Source organism: Salvia miltiorrhiza, chromosome 5 (genome assembly GCF_028751815.1).
Source record: "Salvia miltiorrhiza cultivar Shanhuang (shh) chromosome 5, IMPLAD_Smil_shh, whole genome shotgun sequence".
Taxonomy (NCBI): Eukaryota; Viridiplantae; Streptophyta; class Magnoliopsida; order Lamiales; family Lamiaceae; genus Salvia; species Salvia miltiorrhiza.
This window is the reverse complement of record NC_080391.1, coordinates 41,921,645-41,942,476: the sequence shown is the minus strand read 5'-3', so window position 1 is coordinate 41,942,476 and position 20,832 is coordinate 41,921,645. Positions and strand designations below refer to the sequence as shown.

General features: G+C 35.9%; 1 pseudogene; it reads left to right on the top strand.

Moving 5' to 3' along the window:
* Positions 1 to 5,255: 5,255 nt before the first annotated feature.
* On the top strand, positions 5,256 to 8,228 carry LOC131024615 (S-adenosylmethionine decarboxylase proenzyme-like; annotated as a pseudogene).
* The last annotated feature ends 12,604 nt before the right edge of the window (positions 8,229 to 20,832 follow it).

Sequence of the window (20,832 nt, the reverse complement as noted above, 5' to 3'; positions counted from 1 at the left end):
CATAAATTAATAATAGAGCCAAGAAATTAATCCTGGGCTTTGATACCAATTGAAGGAATATTAAACTGAATTAACGTTCCGCTTTGCCCGATGATCGTATCTTGGTTATTATTAATTTATCATACAACGATTAATCCTAACATGCTCCTATGAATTTAACAGCTGCACGTTGGAGTTCAGAAATACCTGAAGAATTCAGAAGAATTCGCATATTCGTATCTGAACAGACCAGTCAGCCTCAAGCCTTCGTTTGAAGCCTCAAACGTCCTCAAATCGTATTTCGCCCAGAAATAAGACTTCTTCGTCTTCGAGAGAGCTTTCCGTGGCCGCCTGATTCGTCTGAATCGGAGTTCTGTGGAGGAAGTTATGGCCGTTTTACGGAGACTGCCAGAACTTGGTTTCCTGCGAAAATCTGACTCCAGCTCAGATCTTCTGAAATGTATCCCGCTCAGCTTTCACCGTTGGATGGACAACGATCTATGAAAGTCTCAAGAGAGAATGCTCCACACGTTTTCCTGCACCTCCCACAGCTCTCAAAACCCTAATTTTATCAGTCTGTTTTCCTGAGAGCTGACAGCTGTATTTAATAGAATTAAATACGTGTGGGACGCTTGGAATCTGTAATAGGCGTTCCTTCTCTCCTTCTAGGGCTAGGAGACTTTGGGCCAGTCCAGGGACCAGATACAAGGAATAAAGATGGGCCTCAAATAAATTAATTTATCTATGGTCAGCCCAGACCATAATTAATTTATAAATATCAGTTCATTCCACTAGAGAACCGATACTGACTTACCCCTTTATTGCCGGTGATGAGTCGGGGGCTTGTATTTAGACTTATTAAATCTCCGTATTTAAAATATCCGACATCCATTAATTAATTAGAGCTCTGACAGCTTAAATTAATTAATCTCTTTATAAATCCTTAAGCAGTACCACTCAAACTTTATTATTGCGCCTGAACTTAATCAACCTGCAGGGTTTAGCGCAATAAACCTTATTGAGCTCCTTAAGGGGATGTCATTATCCTATACCGGATACGGGTACTAATACAGATAATCAAATATCATATATTAACCGCTATCACCCAAGATACAGAGTACTCGAGTTAGTATATAACTTTCACCCATAGTAAGTCAAAGTGATATACGAATTAACATATATATCTGAATACTTATTAGTATTAAGATCTTATAAGTCACCGAGATCTTGATTCTTCACTTAAGTCAGATAGAAGAATACATCTCAACTGTGGTCCTATCAATACGTAATGACGTACCAGTATAGACAAGTAGTCAAGACAAACTACTTCCATCTATACTGCAGCCTAAACCAATAACTTGTCCTAGAGTTATTTCGGCTGTGATCATATTATATCTCTTAAGGTTATTCCAATTATATGGTCTTCTGTGATCTACAACACACCATATAATCTACTTATATAGAGATAAAGAACATACATATGCAATCATGAACACAATCAGATAGGAGATTAGATAGTGAACTTAGGAAACATTGTATACAAGCATAAAACGTTCTTGCTTTCAGTATACAAATCCAACACTCCAAAAGGTTTTATCTCATGAATTGTGGCTTAACTATTGAAAATAAAAGAATAACTTCTAAAGAGAACACAAGATTGTTAAAAGAAAAAAATTGTAACATAAGATATTGATTATAAAGGCGATCACATTAGGAAATTCACTTCTAGCGGAGAATTGGGTCTGACCGAATCATTTGTATTACAGTTGTGTTGCTTCTTAAACTATAAGTTACTTGCATCACTTGAGAGACATGTGTTTATTGAAAATTTTTGAATTGGCTTGTTGAATGTTTGGTTGGAAATGTGAGTCGTTGAACCATCTCTTTATTAGAATTCATACTGATTTTTCTTGAGGACAAGCAAAAGGCTCAGTCTGGGGGGTTGATTTATGCCTAATTGTTCATTTATTGGGGGATTATTGATGAAAATTTGGACTTATATTTTGTTGGAATTTGTGTTTTTGATGAGGAATACATAACATTTTGCAGGAAAGTGTTGAAATGGAAGAAATTTTATACTTAAGGAAATTGAGAGCAAGAAAGGAGAAAAAAGAGATATTGCACGTGCCCGCGTGCTCTCGCCCACGCCCGCGCACGACACCGAACGATCAAGGGCCTCCTATACCCCAGCGCTCGATGGGCTTCCTTCATCCGCGCCCGCGCAGATTCCCAGCGGCCGAGCTGCCTCGCCACGCCCACGCCTGCTCTCCTCGCTCAGCGCCCGCTCGCCTCGCCCAGCGGTCGAGCACCTTGCCCGCTCCACACCCGCATGCCTTTCCCAGTGACCGAGCTCCCTCGATCGCCCAGCGGGCGCGCGCAATATGTCGCGCCCGAGCTCCCTCGTTCGCCTAGCGCCCACTGGGTTTTCTACCTCCGCGCCCACGCACATAGCCCAGCGGTCGAGCGCCTCGCTCCAGCTCGTGCCCGCGTTCCATGCCCAGCACCCGAGCTCCCTCGATTACCCAGCGGGCGCGCACAATATGTCGCGCCTGAGTGCCCTTTGCACCTCGCGCCCGCTCGGGCAACCCAGCGCTCGCTGGTGTTGTTTCAATCCTATTTTGCGCGTTCAATTTTAACAGAAGGGAAGAAGAAGCGTGTTTTATTTTTGGAGTACTATATATGAGCTGGACTTCTCTTTTTGACCACTCACTTCCGCCCACGTTCTGTCACCACAAACACTAGGGTTTCAGTTTCCTTTCATTTTCCTTAGTTATTTGTTCTAGAGTTGTTCATTTTCGTTCTTGGATTGCATTTTCTTTGAGTTGTAAGGATTGACGTGTGGATTCCATTACTCTCGACAATTTATTGGTATTTCGTATTTTCCTTTTCTATGAATCTTATTGAATTATGTTGCGCTTTTCGATATGCAATTTCTATTCTGTCATTCTAGATCAATAGAATTTATTTTCAGTATTTTCAATTCTATAGCATTCTATTCAATGATTTGTTTCAGTAGGTTGTTATTTAATTATTGCCTAGGGTTTCATAATTATTTACTGCATCGGTACTTGTGTTTTGTTTAATTCTGCATTGTCATTTTCTAGAACTAGATTTCTATTCAGTTATTCAATTATGCACATTAGGATAATAAAGCAAACAAACCAAATCGATTAGAGTGTTTAGAATTTATTGTTTTCTGTGTGTGACGTGATTGAATGCCCTGCTGAAGCTTCCTTGAGAGACGACTTGTGTTAGCTTACTGCACTAGGATGACCTCGTACGATTGTGAGTCAATTCATTAGGTGTTTTGTGTTGAGTCACCACCCTTCTGAAAAATACTCCCTCCCTCCGCCAAGATTATGTAAAAATTACTATATCGGGCGTCCGTCAAGATTATGTCACTTTCCTTTTAAGGCAATGGTCCCAACATCCTCTTTAATATTTTATCCTTACTAACATTCTTTGTTTACAAAAAACTCACCTCAAATTCAATCTCAACCACACATCTCATAAAGTGGTGGGACCCTTTCTCCACTACATCAAAATCATCACCAATTTTATTAAATCTTGTGCCCAAGCAATTTTACATAATTTTGCCGGACGGAGGGAGTATAAATCATGGTAATTTTTTATAATTTCGGTCTAAAATATCCTTGATCCTGCGAATTCTACTCTACCCGGCCAAATTCGTACACGTGATTCTCCCTCTGTCTCCCCTCTTCCCCATTTCTATTGGCACAAATGGGCATAATTATGCTAAGTATACTTAATGAATGACACAATTGGCACGAATGTACCCATTTGTACCAACTGTATCATCATTTAATTTTCAATCACATTTGACACAAATGGACATAACTGTCAAGTGTACTTAATGAATGGTACAATTGGCTTGCATTTATTCATTTATACTAATTGTACCATCATAACCCGCGCGCTCCAACCCAAACCCGAAGTCCAACCCGCGCACAAACTCAAACCTGGTCCACCCTAATTAAGGGTAAAACAGTCCTAAAACGTTAAAAAAAATGGCCAAACTTTGTGTTTTGTTAGATGGGAGGCCAAATATTGAGTTTCATTCCTTAATATTGTTATCTCGAAAGTTGACTCATATATATATATATATATATATATAGGGTTAGGTTCAATGAAAAAGACCTAAATGTAAGAAAGAAGAGAGAAGTAATCTCATCTGTTGATCTTATCTAATCTAACGGACATGATTTATTCACGCCATGTTCAACAGATTTTTTCGTTGAACCGTTGAACATTCGTGAACATATACAATATTTTTGGGGGTTCTGGGTTTCGACCCCCCATATGTTCAACGAAAAAATCCGTTGAATATGCCATGAATAAATCATGTCCGTTAGATTAGATAAGATCAACGGGATGGGATTACTTCTCTCTTTTTTCTTATATTTAGGCTTTCTTCATTGAACCTTGGCCTATATATATATATATATATATATATATATAGGGGTGGGCTACCGTGATAGCACATCCTAAAATAAGAAATAAGAGCAATTTTTAATGTATGAATTTTATGTAGAACACGTATGAATTCGCTGTATAAAGGTATGAATTGTGAAAAATAAATTTTTGCTACTTTTGGGATTCGAACTCAGGACCATAAATCCATCTAACAGGATTACGAATCAACGTTAAATCTTGATGATCTAAGGGCTGAAAATTATTCTTATTTTATATCTTAAAAAATGCTCTTATTTTAGTCCTTCACTTAATTAGTACTCCCTCCGTCCGCCAAGATTATGTAAAAATTACTATATTTGGCGTCCGCCAAGATTATGTCACTTTCCTTTTATGGCAATGGTCCCACCATCCTCTTTAATATTTTATCCTTACTAACACTCTTTATTTACAAAAAACCCACTCAAAATTCAATCTCAACCACACATCTCATAAAGTGGTGGGACCCTTTCTCCACTACATCAAAATCATCACTAATTTTATTAAATCTCGTGCCCAAACAATTTTACATAATTTTGGCGGACAGAGGGAGTACTAGTCTTTAAGTTTTTATTTCTAATTTTTTAAAACATGATACATAACATGTTATTTTACTGAAACATATAATGTATTTGGTTCAAGTTAGTTAATGACAATTGTTACGCAGGAAATTAAAAATGCAATTAATTCTCCTTAAAATCAATTAACAACCATACTCAACTTATTAGCTGCATTCACAAATAATCACTAATTAATCTATCAATTATATAATGGAATACATATTTGAGAGCATACAGACACTCTCTCTCCTACGTGGCTCTCCCTCAATTCTGTATTCCCTTCTCTCTGAATTCTCTCGATCTCGTACTCAAATTCTCTTCTCACGCATATTCTCTTCTCACGTCAATCAGTATACACCAAATCAAAACGCCTTAATTTCTCACCCTACAGCAATTATTGAATCAGTTTCATCAATCACCGTTTCCATTGCGTGATTCTGTCAATCTTCCTCCTCAATCCATGTCTATATCAATAGCAGAGTTTTGAGAGTGATTTAATAATATCTTTCGCTCAATCCATGTGAATACCGATGACACAATTTTGGGAGACGCGACTCCATGGAGGGCGCGACTCTAGGCGGCGACTCTCCTCCTCCGTCCTATCTGCTTCCCTATTGTTCGAACCCACCGGCAAGGCAGCAACGCTAGGCCAGAAGAGAAACGACGGCATAGTCATTGTGTTTGCCGGAGTCTCCGACGCCGCCCTCACTTACACTCTCATAAAGGTACGCCCTTCATTTTTTTGATTTTTAATTACTTCAGTGACTTATGAACTTGTGCTATTTTTCTCTTATGAACTAGAGTGATAATTTCAAATAATCATATGAAGGCTACCTAATTATTTGAATTGGAATGATAAGTTTTGAAATTATTTGAAATTTTAAATCTATGAAGGCTAGCTAGCATGTTAGTTTCTAAGAGGTGGTCCAATAATCATATTCATTTTTAAGATTTGAGTTAGTGAAATCAAAACTGGAGTGATAAAGGTTAAAGTATTCAACTGTAGAACACAAAAAATTAAAACTAACTTATTCTCAAATTGAATCCACTCATTAGAGAGGTGATGCCCTATCATTAGTTGACAATCTGTGCACTACCGTCATATCTATCATGCCTTACCATAAGCCATAAAGTCGTGTATTTGTGTGATCACTTGGAGATTCGAAATTCACCCATTTCTGCATGTGAAAATTAGTGAATTAATGATGCGTGGTCTGACAAACCTCATATTTTCTTAAGGCATCCATTGTTGATCTTATATCAGTACTCAATCTATTTTCTTGCATGTACATGAGTCTGAAGTTTTTCATTCTTGAATTGTCAGTTTATTTTATTAAATTAAAAAACAAGGGTGTTATTCCTATTTTTTTTAGCTATTCTATCAAATCTTGGTTTAACTTGGTGGACTTTGCTTACAATTGTTTCTGTAAGGGCTGAAATATTTCACAAATCATAGACATTATTTTGACAAGCTTGTGGAGATGTTAGTTCTATTATTGGCCAAAGATGGTGGAAATGATAGTGGGTTTTCACTCTCATCTACAATTTTAAATTATACACTTCAAAGTGATGGTGTTGAAAGTGCAAGAGAGATGTATAAGAGGTAGTTTCTGTTGTATTATCTTTTATTCTTTTCAGCACTTATATGGCTGGGCCTGGCACGCCATATGTCGTAGTATGGACACTGATATTATATCCTTTGTCTCAATTGCAGATTTCTTGCTTTACCTCATCCTGGACTTAAAATATACAGAGATTGTATCGAGTTAGAGTCTAACCTTGCATCCGCTGGTGATAAGACTGGTCTGACCAGTATGTATATAAGAGATTTGTCGTCATTCTTTATGATTGTCCACTATTCATATCTTTTTAATCTGGCATTTTTTTGGTTATTATGCACATTTTCCTTCATTGTCCAATGTTAGACAATCTTTCTTATTCAAACTTCATAGGGTTATGATGCAGTCAAGAGTGGATGATATAATGGAGACTAAAGGTGGGAAAAAGAATTCCAGTAGTAGTAAATCTTTATTCTACGAAGCCCCTTGGATACAACATTGAGGACATTCGACCAAACGGTGGCATCAAGAAGTTCAGGTCTACTGCATACTCGAACGTGAGTGTCTACAAATTGCTAGCAAGTTTGTTGTCATAGTAGAATTGTTTTAATATTGTGAAATGTGCAAACTGAAAATTAATTTTTCATTTTTTTTTGCAGTGTGCTCGCAAGCTATCCTGATATTCCTTAATTCGTTTTCGGACCGCGTCGTTAAGTCGTTTTACAAGCTTTTTACCAATTAGTTTAGTTTTTTGCCCGTGCACTCCTTTACTTCATTCTTGGCTATCTTCTTTTGCTCTCCTGTGATCTGCTGGTTCTTAATTCAAAATGGCTTCTGCCTCTGCAATTGGGTTTGCAGGTTTCAAAAAAAGGCTTGAAATCTCATTTTTTAAACCAAGCTTTTTTGTTGATCCTGAGGGTAAGGGACTTCGATCTTTTTTAAAATCCCAACTAGATGAAATCTTACAACCTGCTCAATGTACCATAGTTGCTTCACTGTCAAATGAACATGTCAACTCGTATGTCTTCTCTGAGTCCAACCTTTTTGTTTATCCCTATAAGATCATCATCAAAACCTGTGGGACTACAAAATTGCTTCTTTCGATCCCTCCCATACTCAAGTTGGCTGGGCTCATTTCCCTTTCTATTTAAGATGTGTACACCTGTGGAAGTTTCATCTTTGCAGGAGCTCAGTCATCGTTCCTTCTCTGAGGAGTTGCTGTCCTTGACGGCTATTTTGGGAAGCTCGGTTCAAGTGGAAACAAAGCCTATGTTATGAGAATCTCTGATAAGCGACATCAATGGCACATCTATTCTGCGAGTGCTGGATCAGTTGAATCTGATAGTCACGTGTACACACTGGAGATGTGCATGTAGGTTGGACAAGGAGAAAGCCGATTTCTTCTTCAAGAATGAGTCGGATGTTGCTATCTCCGGTATAAGAAACATCCTCCCAAAATCATGTATTTGTGAGTCTATGAGTTTGAGTTCAAGCCTTGCGGTTATTTCATGAACTCAATTGAAGGACATGCCGAGTCGACCATATTTTACTCCAGGAAATGCTAGCACATTTTCCATTTATTGATGATAGCTGTATTTTTTGAAGTTGGGCCAAATGCAATTGAAAAAGAAATTTATAGCCTGAATGGACAAACTTAGAATCCTTGAACTTCGTTAACATTTTAATGACTTTTCTAATTTCCTAATTTGTTATGTTCGAAAATTCAAACTATAAAATTTAAACTAACTGATTTGCGGTCTTTGAATTTATTTATTTATTTGTGAAATTTATTAAAAAAATTATAGGAATGAGAAGGAATATTTCAGTTTGATATATACGTCCGCTAATATTTGAGCATGAATTCACAATAATAAAAATTGTGAATATTTTTAGTTTTTTATAGATATAATAAAAAAATAACTGAATATATTTGAGCATAAATATTGAAAAAAAAAAGAAGAATTCACAATAATAATAATTGATATTACAAAAGGTGAAAAAAAGTTTAAAAAATAAAAATATAAAATAAAATAAAAAAGAATTGAAACATATATAAATTTAAAAAAGATGAGAGATTTTTGAGAATTTTTTAAAAATTTTAATCTTTAAATAAATATAGCTATTAAATTTTAATACAAATATTTATATATAAAATATATCAAATTAAAGCTCTTATCGTGATCTTTAATTTAACATGCATATTAAATATTTGTTTAATTAGTCGAATTTCATAATTTTAGAAAGAAAAATAAAATAAAAAGAAAAAAGATAGTTTATTAATAAACCTTCAATTTTAGTACAACTAAAAAATTGCCACTTGATTTTGATTTGGCCATAAAATAAAAAAAATTGTATAGTTTTTTTCAAAATAAAATTTGAATTCAACATTGATTTTTTTTTTTTTTAAAGAAAGTTGACCAATTGAAAATAAGATATTTTGTATAATTTTTTTTTTGGATTACTCTTTGATTTTTTATGAAAATTTACCAATTGAAATACTAAATAAATTGATATGATAAAATTTGAATATCACATCAATTTTCTCAAGCCTTAGACGAGATGATTCACACAATTTAGTTATGGTCTTTCAAACATTAAACAAAATGATGTTCACGAGCCAATTTTATTATTTCAAACTCCAAACGAAATGATGCTTGAAACTCAGTTATGGTATTTTAAGCTCTAAATGAGACGATGCACAAATGCATGTTATGATTTTTCAAGCTCCATACAAAATGATGGTTAGAAGTTAGTTATGATCTTACAAGCTTTAGATTGCATAATCTCACAAGTCAGCCCTGGTGTTTCTAACTCCTACTGAAAATGATGTTTAGAAGTGAGTTATGATATTTAAAGCATCAGGTAGTGTTGTTGAAACGACTGACGCATTAAATCAGATAGTAGTATTTTAGGGTCCAGACGAGATAATGCTAAAAAATTTGGCGTTCAAAAGTCAGATATCGTCTTCGAGTTCTTGATGATCATCTAATTTGGCGTTTGATGATGTTTAGATGACAAATGAGATCTTAAATTAATTCTTATCCGTCAATATAGAAAAATTGCACAAAATTTATACTCCCTCCATCCGCATTATCGTTTCTACATTTGCCATTTCGGTCCGTCCGCGATATCGCAAAATGAAAAATGTGGAAACGATATCGCGGACGGACCGAAGTGTATTTTTTTATTACTCTAGCAAAAAGTTAATATTCAATTGACGAATATAGTTGAAATTAGTACTACCTCCAAATTAGTTATGATCTTATAAGTTTCAAATTGTATAATCTCACAAGTCAGTCCTGATCTTTCAAACTCCTAATGAAAATAATGTTTAGAAGTGAGTTATGATATTTAAAGCATCAGTTAGTGATATTTAAACGATTGACGCATAAAAGTCAGATATAGTGTTTCAGGGTCCAAACGAAATAATGTTCAAAAATTTGACGTTCAAAAGTCAAATATTGTCTTTCGAGTTCTTGATGATCATCTGGTCTTACAGAATTGAGATTAGATGATACTTATATGATATATGAGATCTTAAATTAACTTTTATCCGTCAATATAAAAAAATTGTACAAAATTTATATAAAATGGTATTTTTACTAATTTAGCAAAAAAATTAATATTTAATTGACGAATATAGTTGAGATTAACATAATGTAAACTTTATTACATCAAGTTAAATTAATTAAAAATAATTATATTATGTAAAAATAATATAAATAATTTAAATCATAATTTAAAATCCCGTCGAATTTCGACGGGTTATACACTAGTTCAATTAAAATACGTGCGATTGGATATTGGACTTTCTCTGCGTCCTAGATAAAGTAGAAGGTTTTGACTATTATTTCCTAATTTCAAGAAATTACCAATAGTTAAGCGTAGAACTAATAATAGTTAACAAAATCAAACATTATATAATTCATGGTTTGACAATCCACAAAATGACCCCTTTTTGTTACTTTGATTTTAAGGAACATTTATTGGAAATTGAAACCATCTCCCTCTCCTTTTCTTCTGCTCCTCTCAACCTTAAATAGGAACATAAACTATAGCTCCCAAGTCCCTCACATGGAAGCAAACACGTACGCACCATCTAATTCAACCCTCCTCATTTACACACACACACACACACACACACACACACACACACATATATATATATATATATATATATGTACTTAAGTCTATATATTAGGTTCAACCCTATTTTCTCATTTTACTAAAAAAAATATCTTGCCTAAAATTTCTCCTTATTTCATTGCTCCATGCTTCCCCTTAAAACCCTTCTCCATCCCAGTTTTCTTCATTTCATGATCATGAAAATCCCTCCTTTACTCCATTCATTGCTTTGGCTTGTTCTCCTCTTACTACTATTTCATGAATTCTACAACTTCAAGCTCCTCCAAAAAACCTCAAACATTAGTATCTCATCTTCTTTATTGAGTCATCAACCTTTCATCACAACTCATAGGAAAGCACTGGCCACCAAGTTCGACTTCACACCGTTCCTCCGCCACCGCAATCTTCCACCGGACCACCACACGCCGCCTGGTGGTAGCCACATCGATCCGCGTTATGGTGTGGAGAAGCGCCTCGTACCTACCGGCCCAAACCCTTTGCACCACTAAATAGTCTTATACATGACCAAGTATTATTATTGATCATGCAACAAAATGGTTAGTCAGATGTGATTTTATTGTTTTCTTTGTGTTCTCAAATTTGTCTCTTTTTTTTTTGGAGATCATGACTCGTGTTAATGGAGATCTGGTTGAGTTTGAAACTGTGTAAATTTTTACGATGAGAATATTTGTAATAGATATGAAATTATTCTTTCTTTTTTTCCAAAAAAAAAAAGTTATGGACTCGATTTTTTTTAGCACAGTATTTAATTTATTTGTTACCTTGCAATGAATGAAACTTGAAGAAACATATGAGTAGCTGTGACGGCACGGCAGGAATGGTAAATTGGACACTTAGCTAACAACATATAATGATGTTAATTAATTAAAGTAGTTGGTCAAAATTAGGAGCCTTAATTTGATTACTTAGAAAAGAAATTACAAAGAGCGTGTAGTACACGTGATGAGCTGTTTATTTTGTACTATCCTTCCCAAATCCATGGTTCCTGCCCTTAATTCTTGTTACAATCTAATCCCTAATTTTCTGATTACTTAAGCAGATTTACGGAACCGGTCACCTGTCCACCGTAGACAAGCATAACGTGCCCACCACTAATGTGACAATTTTAATTAATTAGGAAAGATAACTAATAAATCTTACTCTAATTAAAATTATCTTACTATAATTACAATTGCCACATTATGGTGGGCACGTTATGCATGCCCACGGTAGGTAGGTGATCGGTTCTGAGCAAATTTAATAGTTTTCTTGATTAATTGGTGGGATTTTTTTTATCAGCTTTATATTGGCCAGTTTTTCCTATTATTATTATTATTTCGCTCATGTATACTCGGGATTCCATTTATCAAATATGAATAGAAATTATAATATATTATATCTAATTAGATTTAAAAATGTCTGTATATGCTTTGCTACTGTGCCAGTGGGTTTCTCCCTCTACTGAATTTTTACATGATGCCATAAGGGCTACTTATCAGATTCAAGTAAATCCCACTATCTAAAATAAAATCGTAGAGAAGTGCCTGTCAATTCAGATTCATCGTAATTATTGTGAACAGGGACGGAGCCAGGAATTAATTTCGGGGGGGCTGAAACTGTACGGGGGTTCGGGGGCGGTAGCCCCCGAGAAAATTTTTTTGGGCATTCTGTATATTTAAGGTATTTTTTTATTAAAATACGAGCATAATACTAATAATAACGAACAATATTTTCATAGATTATATAGTTTCAATATATCACAAAACTGTTTTTGGACATTCCGTATATTTAAGACATTTTTTATTAAAAGGCAAGCATAATAATAATAATAACAAACAACATGTTCATAGATTATATATTTTCTATATATTACAAATTAGTTTCAATACATTATAATTTTTTTTAGCATTTCATACATATTATGCATTTTTTATTAAAAGACAAGTATAATAGTAATAATAACAAACAATATTTCATAGATTATATAGTTTTAAATAACGGAATTATCCTTAAATTAAGTATATATATGAGAGAATATAATAACCAAATACTCTTTTATAAAACAAAATTATTTTATAATAGGTATAAACATATATCTATATATATTTTAAAATTTATAAAAAAAAAAAAAACACAGAATTTGGGAGGGGGCTCTAGCCCCCCCCCCCCCCCCCCCCCCCAGCCCCCGGCTCCGTCCCTGATTGTGAACCGAGAAATTAAATCTGCATAAATTTGTGCACTTTCTACTTTACAAAAAATAAACTTAAAATATCATAAACCGTTGATTAAAAGATACCAAACTATTATACCCAAGAGAAAATCTCCAAAATGTAATACTACGTAGGCTATAAAAACTATAAAAATAATTCAATTGACTCTAAGTACTCAATGTGCGAAGAAGAATAAAAATACAGTTCGTTACGTACAAAAGACGCAAAAATTGAATTAAGTTTAAAATTGGTATATTACTCTCTCCGTTCCATTTATTTGTGAAACAAAACTTTTAGACACGAGATTTAAGAAACTACTCTCTCCGTCCCACTCTAATAGGCTCATTTTCCTTTTTGAGACGTCTCATTTCAATAGGCTCGTTTTCCATTTTTGAGTAAAGAAAATGTACTTAATTGGTGTGGACCACACCACTTTACTCCTAAAAAGTAAGTTTCTTAATCTCCGTGTCGAAAAAAAATGAGCCTATTGGGCTGGGACTAGGGGTGAGCATCGGTTCGGTTCGGTGCAAAACCGAACCAAAAATCCAAAACCGAAAATCGAACTGATGGTTAAAATTGGAACCGAACCGCACCAATTGGGGGTGCCAAACCGAACCGGTAAAACCGTCGGTTTCGGTTCGGTTTACCAAACCAATGCAAAAAAAAAAAACTTTTTTTTCAAAAAAAACAATTAAAAACCTGTAAAATAATGTAAAAATATAAATATATAATTTATGAAAAAATCAATTAATATATTATAAAATATATAAAATATAAATATATAATAAAATATTATAAAATATAAATATATAAACCAATTAAAAATTAGAAAGTTGAATATATATTATAAAATATAAATATATAATAAAATATTAATATTTATCGGTTCGGTTCGGTTTAAAACCGAACCAAAAATTAAAAACCGAAATCGAACCGAAACTTATCGGTTTTTAATTTTCGGAACCGAACCAAAAACCAGCCAATAAATTTGGGACCGAACCGCACCAAAACGGTTCGGTTTCTGCTCACCCCTAGCTGGGACGGAGGGAGTAATATTTAGCGTTTTAAGTGTGGTAGGTGAAAAAGATGAATAAAGGGTAAATTTTTTGTCAAAAAAGGAATTGTCTCAATATAAGTGGGATGTAAGGAGTAATAACTAATAACGTTTTCTCAGTCAAAATGATAATAAGCAATGCTCTTAAAATGAACCAATAGTAGGATCTACACCACTCCACTCACATTTAAAATTGAACCCTTACTCGACTACCAACTTTATTTACATTTTATTAAAATCCGTGTCAAAAGCAATATAGCATAAATTTCCTGAACGGAGGGAGTATAATTTTGCGGAGAGAAAAAAGAAGCGCAAATGCATATTAGTATGACCTAGGGAGTATTTAAACAACTAACATATGTTTCATATTAGTATGACCTAGGGAGTATTTAAACAACTAACATATGTTTCATATATACTCAAAGTTTTCTTTGATTTCAACATTGTGTCCCCTACTCTATCTACACCATTTGGAATTTTCCTCTCAACATTTTGCCTATTTTACCATCAATGATTAAATGTACGCACTGTTACTTATACTCAATTAATCACTTGATGAACGTGGCATGAAATTTGATCTATTCCATAAGTGTTGACATCATATATTCAACCACGTAAATCTACTAACGTTGATTAATTTAATTAATTCATATGCAAATAAGAAATATATACATGTGTATTCTAGATTGGTTTGAATAAATGTAGCAGAAAGAAGACAGTCATTGGGTTTGGGCCTAAGGCAAAAGTCTGTGGCCTAAATGGCCACATAATCTTGATTGCGTCATGGGCTATATAAAATTTAATAAGCCGAATACTGAAATAGGGTAAATGAGAGGATTCAGTTCATTCCCGACGGCCTCTTTTCTCAACTAAGGGCTATAAGGGTGTGTTTACTTCTAGAAAATGTTAGAAAAATTATATTTTCCATCATTTTCACATGTTTTTTATGATGGATAATTTTATTCGGTCAGGATGGAAAATTTATTCGGGCAGCCCTTTTTCACTCATTTTCTCACAAATATTGGATAATATTATCCTATTAGGAGGATGTGAAAATATATTCCAACATTTCAATTTGTTTATCCATCTATTTCTAACAAAGTAAACACATGATAAAAAAAAAGGAGAAAAAGATAATATTATCTCACATTTTCTTATCCATCATTTTCAAATGAAAATTTTACTACCAAAGTAAACACACCCTAAAAGAAAACAAAACGTGAAAATCGAATAGGTGTATAAATATCATCTCTTAAAGGGTTAATTGCATTTGCGTGGAATAAGTAAATTTAACATTGGGTTAATTGCCTATAAATACACGAACTATACTCAAATTTTGGTTTTTGACCAAATCTATTTTTTTGGTCAAAAAATACATAAACTTTTATATTTTTTGAATTTGACCGGAGTCGAAAGTTCGTCGGCTAATAGATTGATTATCTGAATTCTGATGGGCAATCCGAAGGTACCGTTGGAAAGCTCTTAATGTTATCTTTCTAATGATACTTATATTGTTGGGTTTTGATAATTGAAAGTAGTAAAAAAATGGCATGAAAGTCGAGGTCACGAAACTCTATATTTTTTTCCTTTTTTCGACCATTTTCTGTTGCCAAAACCCAACAATATAAGTATCATTAGAAAGACAACGTCAATAGCTTTCTAATTGTACCTTCAGATTGACTATCAGAATTCAGACAATCAAGTTATTGGCCAACGAACTTTTGGGTCATGTCAAATTCCAAAAATTTAAAAATTTATGTATTTTTTGACCAAAAAGATATATTTGATTAAAAACCAAAATGTGGGTATAGTTTATGTATTTATAGGCAATTAACCCTTTAACATTTAGCTTTTAGCCAAATATTTTGTTTTTATCAACTAAATATATAAATTTTGATGTTTTTGAATTCGACCTGAATTAAAATTCCGACAATATTTAATTCTACATGAACACCGAAATTTTATGACATGACTTTTTTTATATATAAATTAGCAATGACGGAGAAGAAAAGAAAAAATGTTTCAACGTCCACTTAGCATTAAATGTGATAATAATTTCAATTCGGTCAGATTTCAAAATGTTTAAAATTTATATATTAATTGAAAAAATAAATAATATTGTCTAAAACTTATAAAGAACAATTTAAGTATAATTCATGCATTTGCAAACAATTGATCATTTCTTAAATATATTTTCATTCTACTAAAAATTACTCCCTCTGTCCATGAAAGAACTTCCTAGGAGGGAGTGGCACGGGTTTTAAGAAAAAATATTATTGAGTATATTGAGAGTGGATAAAAGGTAGTTGAGTGTATTGGAAGTGGTGAAAATGTGTTATAATTAATATTGGGAGTTGTGAAAAGTGAAAAGTGATAAACATGCATTTTTACCTCTTGGTGTGTCATTTTTGATGTTTAGTTATGAGGATTTTGTGTGTTTGATGGTCTATTTGAGCTTATATTCGTTTATGGTCAAGAACTTGTTACTTGCTTGTGTTTGAACGAATTTTCAGAAATAATGAAGCAGAATTTGGAAGAATTGGCTGAAATACAAGTTGTAGTTCGTCTCGATAGGAGTTCGTGAGCACAAACGGATCATAAATCGGAGTTCGGACGAGGGAGAACGAGCCAAAACAAAATCGCTGCGCAAAGCTGTCAGAAGTTCTGTTTCCTCGCGCGGGCTGGAGGCGCGGCCGCGCGACGTGGCCGCGCGAGTCGCCGTTTTTCCGCCCAAAATTCGTTTTTTTGTGATTTTGGGTATTTTTGAGAGCTACAAGACCTAGGGCATATAAATACTCCCCAAGAACTTATTCTCTGCAACTTCTTTTATCATCTTTAATCATATTTTACTTTTCCTCAGAGCTGAGAGAGACGGAGAACGGAGACAGAGCAAGATTGAAGATTCTCAATTCTACTACGGTTTTTCTTGTGGATGTTTATTTATTTTATTGAGAATTGTATTCTAGTTCATATGTCTATGTGTGGCTAGAATTTCCTTTTCCCAGGGTTTAGGGAGTAAACATGGTTTGAATTTCTGACTGTTTGATTCAATTAATCAAGATTGTTATTCCTTTCTATGTTCTTGTTTTAATTATTTGCTTTATTGATTGGCCACCAATTTAGCATAATCATAGGTTTTAATTTGAGATCGGGAGACGATAATTATTACCTGAACTAAGAACAAAGAACACATATATTTAATTCTAAAGGGAATTGATATTTGTGAGGGCGTTAATCCTATGAGCTTTTAGGAGTTGCATGTTAGAAGTGCGATCCGGGGACGGTAGCCTTGCATGTAATCAACGGTTTGTATGCCATGGGAGTGGGTATAGACTAGTTTTGAGATTGCCTTAGGAATCATCTCATTAATTGAATTGAACATGTTAGTTAGGAGAATCTGTTGAAACCTTTGCCTTGGGAAATCTTCTCTTATTTGTTCCTCTGTTTCGCAGCTTGATTTATTTTCTTTCCTGCTGTTTACTTATTTAGTTTTTAAAACCAAAACTCTTAATTTCGTTTGTCCAGATAGAGTAGGATAATTTAGGATAGGAATTGGTAAATTCAGTCTCTGTGGAATACGACCTTGCTTGCTACTGTACACAATTACACCCGTACACTTGCGGCGTGTTAAAATAAATTAGCGAACAAGTTTTTGGCGCCGTTGCCGGGGACTGATTTTTATCAGTACTTTCTGTTAATTATTTGATACTAATCTGGATTTTTATTTCTGTTTATTTAAATTATGTTCTTTATTTTTTCCTGTGGTCCTTATTTTTGGTTCTGAAGTTTGCTAGGTAGTTCTATGGCTACCGTAGAAGAAGTTCGTGCTCTCAAGGAGCAACTGCAGCGTTTGATTGAGGCGCAGGAAAACCACGAGGCTCGGAAGCAACTTCCCATCAATGAGGCGTTCACTCCGCAGTATCAGTATTATGAGCCTCCCAGAGTCAACGCAAATAATTTTGAGCTCAAGACTGGTTTGATCACGATGGTGCAGCAAAACCAGTATGGAGGTAAAGCCGTGGAGGACCCAAATACGCATCTAGCGCAATTCTTGGAGTTGTGCAGCACCGTCAAGATGAACGGAGTCCCAGATGATATCATACGACTCCGTCTTTTCCCATTCTCACTCCGGGATAAGGCAAAGTCATGGTATCAAACTTTGCAGCTGGGAGCTAATCCGGTATGGAGGGATGTGGCGGATCTTTTCCTGCGGAAGTTCCATCCTCCCGGGCTCACATTGAAGTTAAAGATGGAGATCCTCCAATTCCAACAGTTCGATGGAGAGACACTGGCAGAGACATGGGAGAGATACCAGGAGAAGCTGAGGAAGTGCCCGTCCCATGGCTTTGATGAGGGGACTCTGGTGGTCATGTTTTGTAACGCTTGTGGGGTGCGCATCAGGATGTTCATGGATACAGCTGCAAGGGGCTCATTGCTCAAGAAGGGAAGCGCAGAAGCGATGGAGATCATAGAAAGTATGGCAGCTACCAGCTACCAATGGTCGTCCGAGAGGGTGCAGCTGAAGAAAGTTGTTGCTGCTTCCAGCTCAGATCCCATGGCATTGATTTTGACTCAGCTGGTAGAGATGAACTCGAAAATCAATGCTATGACTGTTGGCAATTCTGAGCCAGCTGTAGAGATCCCGACAGGCGTAGAAGACGTCAACTACATCAATGGCAGAAACTATGGGAACTTTCAGCATGGGCAACAGGGTGGATACAATAGTGGACAACAGTTTCATCATGGAGGGCGTCCACATCCCAATTTGGCTTATTGGAATCCCAACAATGCAATCCAACCTCCACCAGGCTTCTCTGTTACGAATGGAATCATTAATGAAGAGAAGAAGCCAAATATAGAGGAGCTGATGATGAAGTTCATCTCCAAGGCAGATGAGAGGATGGAAAAGCTAGAGTCTAATGCCGTTGCTGTGGGGACTCAAATGAAGATGTTTGAGACCCAATTGGGTCAAATATCCACCGCCATCAACAAACTCCAACAGTCGGGTAACCTTTTAAACAATGCCAAGGTGAACCCAAAGGAGCAGTGCATGGCCATTGGGTTAAAGAGTGAAGTCACCTCAGATTGCAGCCATGGATATCGTGAGATGGAGAGACCAGAGCTATCGTGGAGAGTCTGGGAGGAAGGCCGACGACTTCCACCTCATCTGCGTCCTCCTGGGTGGATGCCGTTTCCCCAGCATCATTTTAAGATGGTTGATCTGCCGAGCGGGACTACACAGGAAGGGGCTATGACGGCAAAAGAGGAGAGCGCACGACTGATGGAGGAAAAAGTTGAGGAGGTCGCTGTTGAGGTTTCTGGCAGAAAGAATGATGAAAAGCAAAAAACTACTTCGCCAGCAACTGTGGCCATTCCTCTCCACAAGCGCCATAAGAAAGAGAGGGTGAAAGAGCAGTTCTCCAAATTCTTAGAGATCTTCAGGAAAGTACATATTAATATTCCATTGGTGGAAGCACTGCAGGAGATGCCGCAGTATGCTAGATTCCTGAAGGACATTATCTCGAGGAAGAGGAGGCTGGGAGAGTTTGAGACGGTGAATCTCAATGAAGAATGCAGCGCAATCTTGCAGAGGAAGCTGCCGGCGAAGGTCAAAGATCCGGGCAGCTTCACACTTTCCTGCATTATTGGAGGCCAGCATTTCAGAAGGTCACTCTGCGACCTGGGGGCGAGCATAAATCTCATGCCTCTATCTGTTTATCAGCAGCTGGCGATTGGAGAGTTGAAGCCGACATCTATGAGGCTGCAGATGGCAGACAGGTCGGTCACTTATCCTCGTGGGATTGTGGAGAACGTGCTCGTGAAGGTGGGGGATTTTATTTTCCCTGCCGATTTTGTGGTTTTAGACATTGAGGATGACAACAAAATCCCGCTGATTTTGGGGCGCCCGTTTCTGGCAACGGGAAGAGCTTTAATTGATGTGGAGAAAGGAGAGCTCATGCTGCAAGTTCATGATGAAAGCCAAACCTTCTATGTCTACGAACCATGCCGCATCCACAAGGACGAAGTGCCCAAACAAGCAAAGGATCCAGGAAAGGTAAGAGTTGATGCTCATAATACTTTTAATGAGGATCAGTTTTTTTGGCAGGATCCAGGTGATCAGAATTCGCAGGAAGGGAGCATGGCTGGCAAAAGTGGAGCAGGGAGCAGCTGGTCGCAGCACTGCTTGTACCAGCCTCCTTGAAGAGTTTGATGTTCTGTCGAGCTAACGACGTTAAAAATAGCGCTTATTGGGAGGCAACCCAATTTTTGGTCAGTTCGTTTCTTTTCGTTTGTTAGTTTTTTTTGTGCCCCACAAATCCTTTTCAAACTTATTCTCCTTGGCGGTGAATAAGTTTGGGGGGATGTGTCTTTGTGGGTGCATTGTTTCTTTTTAGTTGTTTTTGTTTGTGTCGTCGTTGAGTTGTTTAGTCTTGCTTGGGTGGTTTCTCTGTGATGTTACCTTGATGAAGATGTGAGTAGTGTAGAGATTGGTTAGATAACTGGCTCATGATGATTTCTGCTTTAAACTTGTGAAATTGCATGCGTTTGTGTTGATATTGTTGTGATTGAGCATGATTGATGAATGATAAGCATGGTCTCTATGTGTTTGCAATCAATGAAATAAGCTGTGAGATTTGAGCCTTGACTGTCATTATTTTTACAGTCTTATTTCTTATTCTTGAGTGTTTGCTCGAGCTTGCATGTGTCTCACTAGAACTTGTCTTGGTTTCTCCCTCGAGGTCACGTAGTGTGCTTAATAACTTTGAGATGATAGAAGGCCATCTTTGCTAGCCTATTTATCCCTTATTTGTCCTATATCTTTATATGATCCTAGTTCGCCCCCTTTGAGCCTTATTTTTCCATATTCTTTGATT